General features: G+C 28.3%; 1 protein-coding gene across 1 annotated transcript in view; it reads right to left on the bottom strand.

Moving 5' to 3' along the window:
- Window positions 1-12,500, bottom strand: part of LOC137621060 (clumping factor A-like) — a 17,432-nt gene that overhangs the window by 3,837 nt on the left and 1,095 nt on the right. The window lies entirely within an intron of this gene.

Genomic DNA, 12,500 nt, shown 5'->3' with positions numbered 1-12,500 from the left:
ATATTATATATATATATATATATATATATATATATATATAGATATAGATAGATAGATAGCTCGATAGATAGATAGATACAGATAGGATAGTTAAATAGCCAGACACGTTGCTCTTCATTAAATACGGGAGATATAAAGAATTGATGCAAAATTCATCAACATCTCTTTAATAAGCAATACAAAATCTCTCGATCAAATGAACAAGACATTTTTTCGGGCATCGAAATTGAGGCAAATTTGATAATGTTATAACTCTCTCTCTCTCTCTCTCTCTCTCTCTCTCTCTCTCTCTCTCTCTCTCTCTCTCTCAATCTCTCTCTCTCTCTCTCTCTCTCTCTCTCTCTCTAAAAAATTTGAATAATTAACATACTTTCTACGACATTCTTTTCTTTACCCTTTTGATTAACGAGCCATAATATTCCAAGCCCACGGTGAGTATAAAGTTTTAGCCCATAGAGAGTAACCCTTTTCGAATAATTAATTTTCTTTCTCGTCCAAGAACTCCAAGAATTTTAAATCGTGGACTGTACCTCCCTTGACCATTCAGAATGTGTCCATCTTAAGGGTTTGGAATTCTTTGAAAAAGAAAAGATTCTTTTTTAAAAAAAGTAGAAAACATTTTTTGGAAAAAGGTATAAATATTCTTTGAAAAGGGATAGAAAAAATTCTTTGAAAAAGAAATCTATAAAACATTCTTTGAAAAAGGTAGAAAACATTAATTGAAAGGGCAGAAAACATTCTTTGAATAAAGATATAAAGCATTATTTGAAAAGGGTAGAAAACATTCCTTGAAAAGGGGTAGAAAACATTCTTTGAAAAAAAATATAAAACATTCTTTGAAAGAGGTAGACACCATTCCTTGAGAGGGGCAGAAAATAATGCTTTGAAAAAGGTAGAAAACATTCTTTGAAAAAAAAATATAAAACATTCTTTGAAAGAGGTAGAAAACATTAATTGAAAGGGCAGAAAACATTCTTTGAATAAAGATATAAAAACATTCTTTGAAAATAGTAGAAAATATTCCTTGAAAAGGGTAGAAAAATTCCTTGAAAAGGGTAGAAAATTCCTTGGAAAGGGTAGAAAACATTCCTTGAAAAATGTAGAAAACATTCTGTGAAAAGGGTAGAAAAAAATCCTTGAAATGGGTAGAAAACATTCCTTGAAAAGGGTAGAAAACATTCATTGAATAAAGATATAAAACATTCTTTGAAAAGGGTAGAAAAAATTCCTTGAAATGGATAGAAAACATTCCTTGAAAAGGGTAGAAAACATTCTTTGAAAAAGGTATAAAACCTTTTGTGAAAAAGGTAAAAATCATTGTCAAAAATTAACTTTAATGATCTACAGGGCCAAGTCAGTACTGAAAATACTCCTTCGAGCAAGACGGTGGGAAGTTGTTTGCTAAAAGGTTCATCCATGATTCTGTTGTTAAATCCACACTGTGATTGCGACTGTGGTTTCATTAAGGGTCTGAAGTCACCATTGTTTGGGTAAATGCTTCATTTGAATGCGTATGTACGGCAAGTTTACATACACAAACAAACAAACACACACACACACACACACACACACACACACACCACACATATATATATATATATATATATATATAGATAGATAGATAGATTTATATATATATATATAATATATATATATATATATATATAATATATATAAATATATATATTCACTATATATATAAACACACATACATACACACATACACACATATACTGTATATATATATATATATATATATATATATATATATATATATATATATATATATATATATATATATACATATATATATAACATTATATATATATATACATATATATAAATATATATATATATATATATATATTTATATATATACACACACACACACCACACACATATATATATATAATATATATATATATATATATATATATATATATTATATATATATATATATATAATTATGCGCATTACACAAACATACACAAACATTTCTACAAATATCCCTTATACCTACACATACAGCTTACACACATCCCACCTACACACCCTCAATACACACCCCTCAAGAGACCACAGCGAACAAGGCTATAACAGAGCCCAGATGAGAATCACCTCCCCAAATTTAACTCCCATTCAAATGAACCTCTCTCCTTCGTCCACCAGACCTCATACAAGTGTCTAATGCGAAAATGCGAAAAGCTCTTGAAACGTAAAATGGGCCATGATGAGTGTTGTTATGATCCGCAGGATGTGGTAACCATGATGAGGCGAAGTCGATCTGGGGGAGTTTTCGGGAATTGACTTTAGGGAATTGCTTCGGGAATTGTTTTATTTTTTTGGTTCCTTTAAAGTGAGTCTGTTCGGAATTGACTTTAGGAATTTCTTTGGGAATTGTTCTATTTTTGGGGGGTTCCTTTAAAGAGAGTCTGTCTGCTCCGGATAGAAGTGGCACTATAGTGTGTGTCTCATTTTCAACTTGATTCTATAAGGAGTCGGAAATAAATGCTTGGTGCGTGTTAGATTTTTGAAGGTGTTGTTATTGTTGGAAGGTAAGTTTTGTTGCGCGAAGTACAGAAGATATTTATCTTTATATATATATATATATATATATATATATATATATATATATATATATATATATATATATATATATATATATATATATATATATATATATATATATATAGATAGATAGATATATATGTGTATATATATATATATATATATATATATATATATATATATATATATATATATATATATATACATGTTTATATATATATATATATATATATATATATATATATATATATATATATAAATAAATAAATATATATATATATATATATATATATATATATATATATATATATATTATATATTACATATATATATTCTTTAAAAAAAGGTAGAAAAAATTTTATTGAAAGGATAGGAAGTATTCTTTGAAAAAGAAAACATTCTTTGAAAATGGTATAAACCATTCTTGGAAAAAGATAGAAAACATTTGTGAAAAAAAGAAAACTTTCCTTGAAAAAGATAGAAAACATTCTTTGAAAATGGTATAAAACATTCTTGGAAAAAGGTAGACACATTCTTTGAATAATATAGAAAATATTCTTTGATAAAAGATAGAAAACCCTTGAAAAGAGTGAAACATTCTTTGAGAAAAGTAGAAAACATTCATTGAAAAAGGTAGAAAACATTCTTTGAAAAAGGTAAAAATCAGTCTTTGATAAAGGTATACACATTCTTTGAATAATATAGAAAACATACTTTGAAAAAGGTAGAAAATATTCTTTGATAGAGGTAGAAAACATTCTTTGAAAAAAGGTATAAAACATTCTTTGAAAAGGAAACAGGATGAAACCATCATTGAAAAAAAAAAATGTCCCTTTTCCTTGTTCGCTATATCCTATCAGCCCTCCCATCCTTCTTCTGTCCTGCACGTCCTGCTATTCTAGTCCTTTGTCCCGCATGTCTGATTATTCAGAGAACATTTACTGCGACATTGCAATACTCATGAAACATTTATTGCCCTTTCTGAGTCCTACGATATTTACTAAACAACCACAGAGAGAGAGAGAGAGAGAGAGAGAGAGAGAGAGAGAGGAGAGAGAGAGAGAGAGAGAGAGAGAGAGAGAGAGAGAGCTTTAATGCATAGAAATTCGGATTCTTGAAAAATATATTAGAATAATTTTATCCTGTATTCAATATACTAAAGACAATTCTAGAGAAATAGAAAGACTAGCTAGATAGACATCCATATACATAGATAACTCTATTGTTCGACCTCCAGCAAAAGGAGAGAGAGAGAGAGAGAGAGAGAGAGAGGAGAGAGAGGAGAGAGAGAGAGAGAGAGAGAGTACAGACAGACAGACAGAGATACTAATAAATATAGATGAATAGATACATATATCTTTATTATAAACCATCCAATAGGAAACATGGAGAGAGAGAGAGAGAGAGAGAGAGAGAGGAGAGAGAGAGAGAGAGAGAGAGAGAGAGAGAGAGAGAGAGAGACAGAGATACTAATAAATATAGATGAATAGATACATATATCTTTATTATAAACCATCCAATAGGAAACATGGAGAGAGAGGAGAGAGGAGAGAGGAGAGAGAGAGAGAGAGAGAGAGAGAGAGAGAGAGAGAGAGAGAGTCAACCAAATTCTTTAAACAATTACCCAATAAATCATATGAACTTACAGCCCTAAACAGAGAGAGAGAGAGAGAGAGAGAGAGAGAGAGAGAGAGAGAAGAGAGAGAGAGAGAGAGAGAGAGAGAGAGAGAGAGAGAGAGAGTCAACCAAATTCTTTAAACAATTACCCCAATAAATTATTGAACTTACTACCCCTAAACAGAGAGAGAGAGAGAGAGAGAGAGAGAGAGAGAGTGCATTGCCGTGTCCTATCTCCCTGTAGGGCGGGAAGGATCCGGAACCCCTGGAATTTGTGGGAGACAGGAATTGCAGATTTTGGCCTGGCCATGGTGTAGGTAGGAAACCTAGCCAAGGGTCCAGGAAATTGAACTCGGGCTAAAAGTTTTATCGTAGACTCGACGTGAATTGTATTTTGCTCGACAGGGAGGATTTTTATTTTAAATGAATTTGCAATAGATGGAATTGATTATGCACTTACAGTAGAACGGAATTTTTTATGAATTTTGCAATAGATGAATTTTTTTCATGAATTTGCAATAGATGATTTTTTTTTTTATGAATTTGCAATAGATGGAATTGATTATGCACTTACAGTAGACGGAATTTTTTATGAATTTGCAATAGATGAATTTTTTTCATGAATTTGCAATAGATGATTTTTTTTTTATGAATTTGCAATAGATGGAATTGATTATGCACTTACAGTAGACGGAATTTTTTATGAAATTGGCAATAGATGGAATTGACTATGTATTTGCAATAGATGAAATTTTTTTATGAATTTGCAATAGATGGAATTGATTATGCATTTACAATAGAGGATTTTTTTAATGAATTTGCAATAGATGGAATTCATTATGCACTTACAGTAGATGGAATTTTTTTTATGAATTTGCAATAGATGGAATTGATTATGCATTTACAATAGAGGATTTTTTATGAATTTGCAATAGATGTACATTTTTATGAATTTGCAGTAGATGGAATTTTTGTTATGAATTTGCAATAGATGGAATTTTTTTATGAATTTGCAATAGATGGAATTTTTTTAATGAATTTGCAATAGATTGAGTTTTTGTATGAATTTTCAATATGTGGAATGTTTTTAATGAATTTGCAATAGATGATTTTTTATGAATTTGCAATAGATGGAATTTCTTATGAATTTGCAATAGACAAATTTCTTATGAATTTGCAATAGATGGATTTTTTTAATGAATTTGCAATAGATGGAATTGATTATGCATTTATAGTAGATGGAATTATTTTTTATGGAATTTGCAATAGATGGATTTTTTTTATGAATTTGCAAGAGATGGATTTTTTTATGAATTTGCAATAGATGGATTTTTTTTTTATGAATTTGCAATAGATGGATTTTTTTTATGAATTTGCAATAGATGGATTTTTTTTTATGAATTTGCAATAGATGGATTTTTTTTATGAATTTGCAATAGATGGATTTTTTTTATGAATTTGCAATAGATGGAATTGATTATGAATTTGCAATAGATGGAATTTTTTATGAATTTGCAATAGATGGAATTTTTTTATGAATTTGCAATAGATGGAATTTTTTTATGAATTTTCAATAGATGATTTTTTTTTTATAAATTTGCAATAGATTGAATTTTTTTATGAATTTGCAATAGATGGAATTGATTATGAATTTGCAATAGATGGAATTTTTTTTATGAATTTGCAATAGATGGAATTTTTTTATGAATTTGCAATAGATGGAATTTTTTTATGAATTTGCAATAGATGGAATTTTTTTATGAATTTGCAATAGATGGAATTTTTTTATGAATTTGCAATAGATGGAATTTTTTTATGAATTTGCAATAGATGAATTTTTTTATGAATTTCAATAGATGATTTTTTATAAATTTGCAATAGATTGAATTTTTTTATGAATTTGCAATAGATGGAATTGATTATGAATTTGCAATAGATGGAATTTTTTTATGAATTTGCAATAGATGGAATTTTTTTATGAATTTGCAATAGATGGAATTTTTTTATGAATTTGCAATAGACGGGAATTTTTTTATGAATTTGCAATAGATGGAATTTTTTTTATGAATTTTGCAATAGATGGAATTTTTTAATGAATTTTCAATAGATGGAAATTTTTTTTATGAATTTGCAATAAATGGAATTTTTTTTTATGAATTTGCAATAGATGGATTTTTTTTATGAATTTGCAATAGATAGAATTTTTTATGAATTTGCAATAGATGGAATTGATTATGCATTTAGAGTAGATGGATTTTTTTATGAATTTGCAATAGATGGGAATTTTCTTTTATGAATTTGCAATAGATGGAATTATTTTTATGAATTTGCAATAGATGAATTTTTTTATAAATTTGCCATAGATGAATTTTTTTATGAATTTGCAATAGATGGAATCTTTTTATGAATTTCCAACAGATGGAATTTTTTTACGAATTTGCAATAGATTTTTTTTATTTTTATAAATTTCCAATAGATGGAATTTTATTATGAATTTGCAGTAGATGGAATTTATAATTTTTTCCTAGCATCTTTCAATTTTATACATTTTAAAACTGAAATAATTCTCTGTTTTTAAAGTCTGGCGCAAATTACCTTTGTAACTATTTCCCAATAAAAGAAGAACAATAAATTTCCCTTACAACTATTTCCAAATAAAAGAAGACTAGTAAAATTTCCCTCACAACTATTTCCAAATAAAAGAAGACTTAGTAAAAATTTCCCTCACAACTATTTCCAAATAAAGAAGGACTAGTAAAATTTCCCTCACAACTATTTCCTAATAAAAGAAAAATAAATTTCCTTAACAACTATTTCCCAATAAAAGAGGAACAGTAAATTTCCTTACAACTATTTCCCAAAAAAAGAACAATAAATTTCCCTTACAACTATTTCCCAATAAAAGAACAATAAATTTCCCTTAGCAACTATTTTCAAATAAAAGAAGAACAATAAATTTCCTTACAACTATTTCCCAAAAAAAAGAACAATAAATTTCCTTACAACTATTTCCCAAAAAAAAGGAACAATAAATTTCCCTTACAACTATTTCCCAATAAAAGAACAATAAATTTCCCTTAGCAACTATTTTCAAATAAAAGAAGAACAATAAATTTCCTTACAACTATTTCCCAAAAAAAAGAACAATAAATTTCCCTTACAACTATTTCCCAATAAAAGAACAATAAATTTCCCTTAGCAACTATTTTCAAATAAAAGAAGAACAATAAATTTCCCTTACAACCATTTCCCCAATAAAAGAGGAACAGTATATTTCCCCTTACAAATATTTCCCAATAAAAGAAGAGCAATAAATTTCCTTTAGCAACTATTTTCAAATAAAAGAGGAACAGTACAATTTTCTTACCAACTATTTTCCAATAAAAGAAGAATAGTACAATTTCATAGCAACTATTCTCAAATAAAAGAACAGTAAAATTTCCTTAGCAACTATTTTCCAATAAAAGAACAAAAGAAAATTACCTCTGCAACTATATAAAAAAGAGAACAAAAAAAAAATTACCTCTGCAACTATTAAAAAAAAAGAACAAAAGAAAATTACCACTGCAACTATTCGAAAAAAAGAACAAAAGAAAATTACCTCTGCAACTATATAAAAAAAAAGAACAAAAGAAAATTACCACTGCAACTATTCGAAAAAAAGAACAAAAGAAAATTACCTCTGCAACTATATAAAAAAAAAGAACAAAAGAAAATTACCACTGCAACTATTCGAAAAAAAGAACAAAAGAAAATTACCTCTGCAACTATATAAAAAAAAAAGAACAAAAGAAAATTACCACTGCAACTATTCGAAAAAAAGAACAAAAGAAAATTACCACTGCAACTATTCGAAAAAAAGAACAAAAGAAAATTACCTCTGCAACTATATAAAAAAAAAGAACAAAAGAAAATTACCACTGCAACTATTCGAAAAAAAGAACAAAAGAAAATTACCTCTGCAACTATATAAAAAAAAAGAACAAAAGAAAATTACCACTGCAACTATTCAAAAAAAAAGAACAAAAGAAAATTACCTCTGCAACTATTTAAAAAAAAAAGAACAGTACAATTTCCATAGCAACCATTTCCCAACAAAATCGGAACAATAAATTCCCCTTACAACAAGCTTTTAATAAACGAACCAAACAAACACTATCACACACACACACACACACACACACACAATCAACATCCATATCGGAACGGATTAAACATAACTGCTTGTCATCTAAGCCAACATCTCCATCGGGCGCTAACGACATCGGAATAATATTGTCTCTCAGAAGCCCCGGATGATTTTACATTCAATAACATCCAGTTCACAGAGGGAGCGTTTTCTGCCCTCCTCGAGTTACCAGTGTTGCTGTGCTTCGGGGCAATGGGGTAATTTTAATCTCTTGTATATCCAGCATTGTAGGTATGATTGGAATTTCGGTGTTGCGTGTGATTGCGTGATTGTGTGTCTGTTCAAATGTATATTCTTGTGATGTGTATAGATATACATATATACATGTAATAGTGATGAATTTTGGTATAGTATATGATTGTGTGTAAATATATCTCCCTTATATATATATATATATATATATATATATATATATATATATATATATATATATATGTATATATATATGTATATATATACAGTATATATATACACACACACATATATATACATATATATATATATATATATATGTATATATATGTATATATACACAGTATATATACATATATATACACACAAGCATGAACATGCACATATATACACACAAACATATAAATATGTACACTTCTATTATTATTATTATTATTATTATTATTATTACTATTATTATTATTACTATCATTATTATTATCATTATCATTATTATTATCATTATTAATATATATATATATATATATATATATATATATATATATATATATATATATATATATATATATTGTTTTTACCTTATCTCTTCAGTACTGTACAGTTATTGGTGGAACTCGTTACTAGTAATAATAATGATTATGATAACAATAATAATAATAACAATAATAATAATAATAATAATAACAGCAACAACAACAACAAAAATAATAATAATACCAACAACAACAAAAATAACATCTGTCCTTACTTAATAAAAGAAGCCGTTTAATACAGACCCTACCAGGCAGTACCTACCACAGCAGGGGCAAAGATCCGAAAACTTGTATCCTTAAAAAAGTTTAACACGCTGAGCGAACCGACTCTATCATGGGGCTATTCTTCTATTGGAAACTTTTCCATCGAATCTCTATTTCTCAATTTCTTTTTTAGACAGAAGAAGAAAGGAAGAAATGAGGGTGGAATTAAAGGAAGAAGAAAGGAAGAAATGAGGGTGGAATTAAAGGAAGAAGAAAGGTGAAATGAGGGTGGAATTAAAGGAAGAAGAAAGGAAGAAATGAGGGTGGAATTAAAGGAAGAAGAAAGGAAGAAATGAGGGTGGAATTAAAGGAAGAAGAAAGGTGAAATGAGGGTGGAATTAAAGGAAGAAGAAAGGAAGAAATGAGGGTGGAATTAAAGGAAGAAGAAAGGAAGAAATGAGGGTGGAATTAAAGGAAGAAGAAAGGTGAAATGAGGGTGGAATTAAAGGAAGAAGAAAGGAAAAATGAGGGTGGAATTAAAGGTCTTAATGTTGGTTTGTATCATAATATCTTTCAGTGTTATTATTATATTCTCTATTCTATTATAGTAGATTTGAGAATGAAGCCCTCAGAAGGATATTTTTCGATTTCTTTTTTAGACAAAAGAAGAAAGGAAGAAATGAGGGTGGAATTAAAGGTCTTAATGTAGGTTTGTATCAATATATCTTTACGTATTATTAGATTCTCTATTCTATTATAGTAGATTTGAGAATGAAGCCCTCAGAAGGATATTTTTCGATTTCTTTTTTAGACAGAAGAAGAAAGGAAGAAATGAGGGTGGAATTAAAGGTCTTAATGTAGGTTTGTATCAATATATCTTTACGTGTTATTATTAGATTCTCTATTCTATTATAGTAGATTTGAGAATGAAGCCCTCAGAAGGATACTGGGAGTTAAATGGCAGGACAGGATTAGAAATGAAACTATAAGAGAGAGTACGCATTATCATTATATTCTCTATTCTATTATAGTAGATTTGAGAATGAAGCTCTCAGAAGGATATTTGGAGTTAAATGGCAGGACAGGATTAGAAATGAAACTATAAGAGAGAGTACGGATTATCATTATATTCTCTATTCTGTTATAGTAGATTTGAGAATGAAGCCCTCAGAAGGATATTGGGAGTTAAATGACAGGATAGGAGTAGAAATGAAACTATAAGAGAGAGTACGCATTATCATTATATTCTCTATTCTATTATAGTAGATTTGAGAATGAAGCCCTCAGAAGGATATTGGGAGTTAAATGGCAGGACAGGATTAGAAAAGAAACTATAGGAGATATTACTCGAGTACCATATGTGGATGAGATCATGGTAGGGGGTAGATGGAGATGGTTTGGGCATGCTCTTTGCACTCCACAAGAGAGATTAGTTCACCAACCGTTTAACTGGGCTCCACAAGGCGCTAGAAGAATTGGAAGACCCAGGCCTACATGGCTTAGGACTATTAAGCACGATGTAGGAGATGATGAATGGAGAAGTATTGAATTAAAAGCTCAAGATAGAGACGACTGGCGAAATCTAACCGAGGCCCTTTGCGTCAATAGGCGTAGGAGGAGATGATGATGATTATTATTATAAGTGTATACGACCCGTTAAAAATGACGGTTAGATATTTAGATAGATATGTAAACACAGATTCAACCTTTCCTCTCCACACTCTATCTTTCCTAATCCCAATCCTTCTCACTTGAGTATGACTACTCTCTCTCTCTCTCTCTCTCTCTCTCTCTCTCTCTCTCTCTCTCTCTCTCTCTCTCTCTCTCTCTCAATTTAATCAAGAACGTCTTTCCAGAGATGTGTGTTCTAAACTCAAAATATCTTTCATAGTTTCCAAGCGCCGTAATAATCATATATATATATATATATATATATATATATATATATATATATATATATATATATATATATATATATATATATATATGTATATATATATAATATATATATATGTATATATATATAATATATATATATGTATATATATACAGTATATATATATATATATATATATATATATATATATATATATATATATATATATATATACAGTATATATATTCTATATATACATACATAGTTACATAAATACACACATAAATACATACATATATATATATATATATATATATATATATATATATATATATATATATATATATATATATATATACATATATATATATATATATATATATATATATATATATATATATATATTTATATATATACACTTTATATATATAATATATACATATATATATATAAATATATACACACACATATACATACACGTGTCCTCGTGTTTACAATTTATCTTTATATAACATCTCAACAACAAAGGTTCCTGTTTCCCCCCTATAATCGAGTATCCATCCAAAGATGGTCTCAGACCCGCGATGATTGAAGTCTGCGGATAAACGAATGACATTCGATATGAAATATTCAGATAATCAAGTTAGTGTCCGGGGTAGATAGAGGGGGAAGAGATGATAGGTTTCATGTCTGTCTATCTATCTATCTGTCTGTCTGTCTGGGTGTCTCACATTGGTTAGACAGGGAAGAGATGATAGCTTACATGTCTGTCTATCTATCTATCTGTCTGTCTGTCTCACGTTGGTTAGACGGGGAAGAGATGATAGCTTTCATGTCTGTCTATCTGTCTGTCTGTCTCATGTTGGTTAAATCCAGATGGATATAGGCGGAATAATGACGGGTAGAAAATGTATTTTATAAATGGAATTGAGAGTACAATACAGTGATGTTGAAAGGGTAGATGAAAAATTTAAAAATCAACCACTCGTTATTTTGGACGGGTCGTATATATCAATGGACACACAATCACACACATACTCTCTCTCTCTCTCTCTCTCTCTCTCTCTCTCTCTCTCTCTCTCTCTCTCTCTCTCTCTCTCTCTATATATATATATATATATATATATATATATATATATATATGTATGTATATATATATATATATATATATATATATATATATATATATATATATATATATATATATTATATATACATATACACACACACACATATATATATATATATATATATATATATATATATATATATATAATCTATATATATATATATGTACATATATATATATATATATATATAT

The sequence above is a fragment of the Palaemon carinicauda genome, chromosome 27 (assembly GCF_036898095.1).
Source record: "Palaemon carinicauda isolate YSFRI2023 chromosome 27, ASM3689809v2, whole genome shotgun sequence".
Classification (NCBI taxonomy): Eukaryota; Metazoa; Arthropoda; class Malacostraca; order Decapoda; family Palaemonidae; genus Palaemon; species Palaemon carinicauda.
This window is presented reverse-complemented; position numbering and strand designations above follow the sequence as displayed.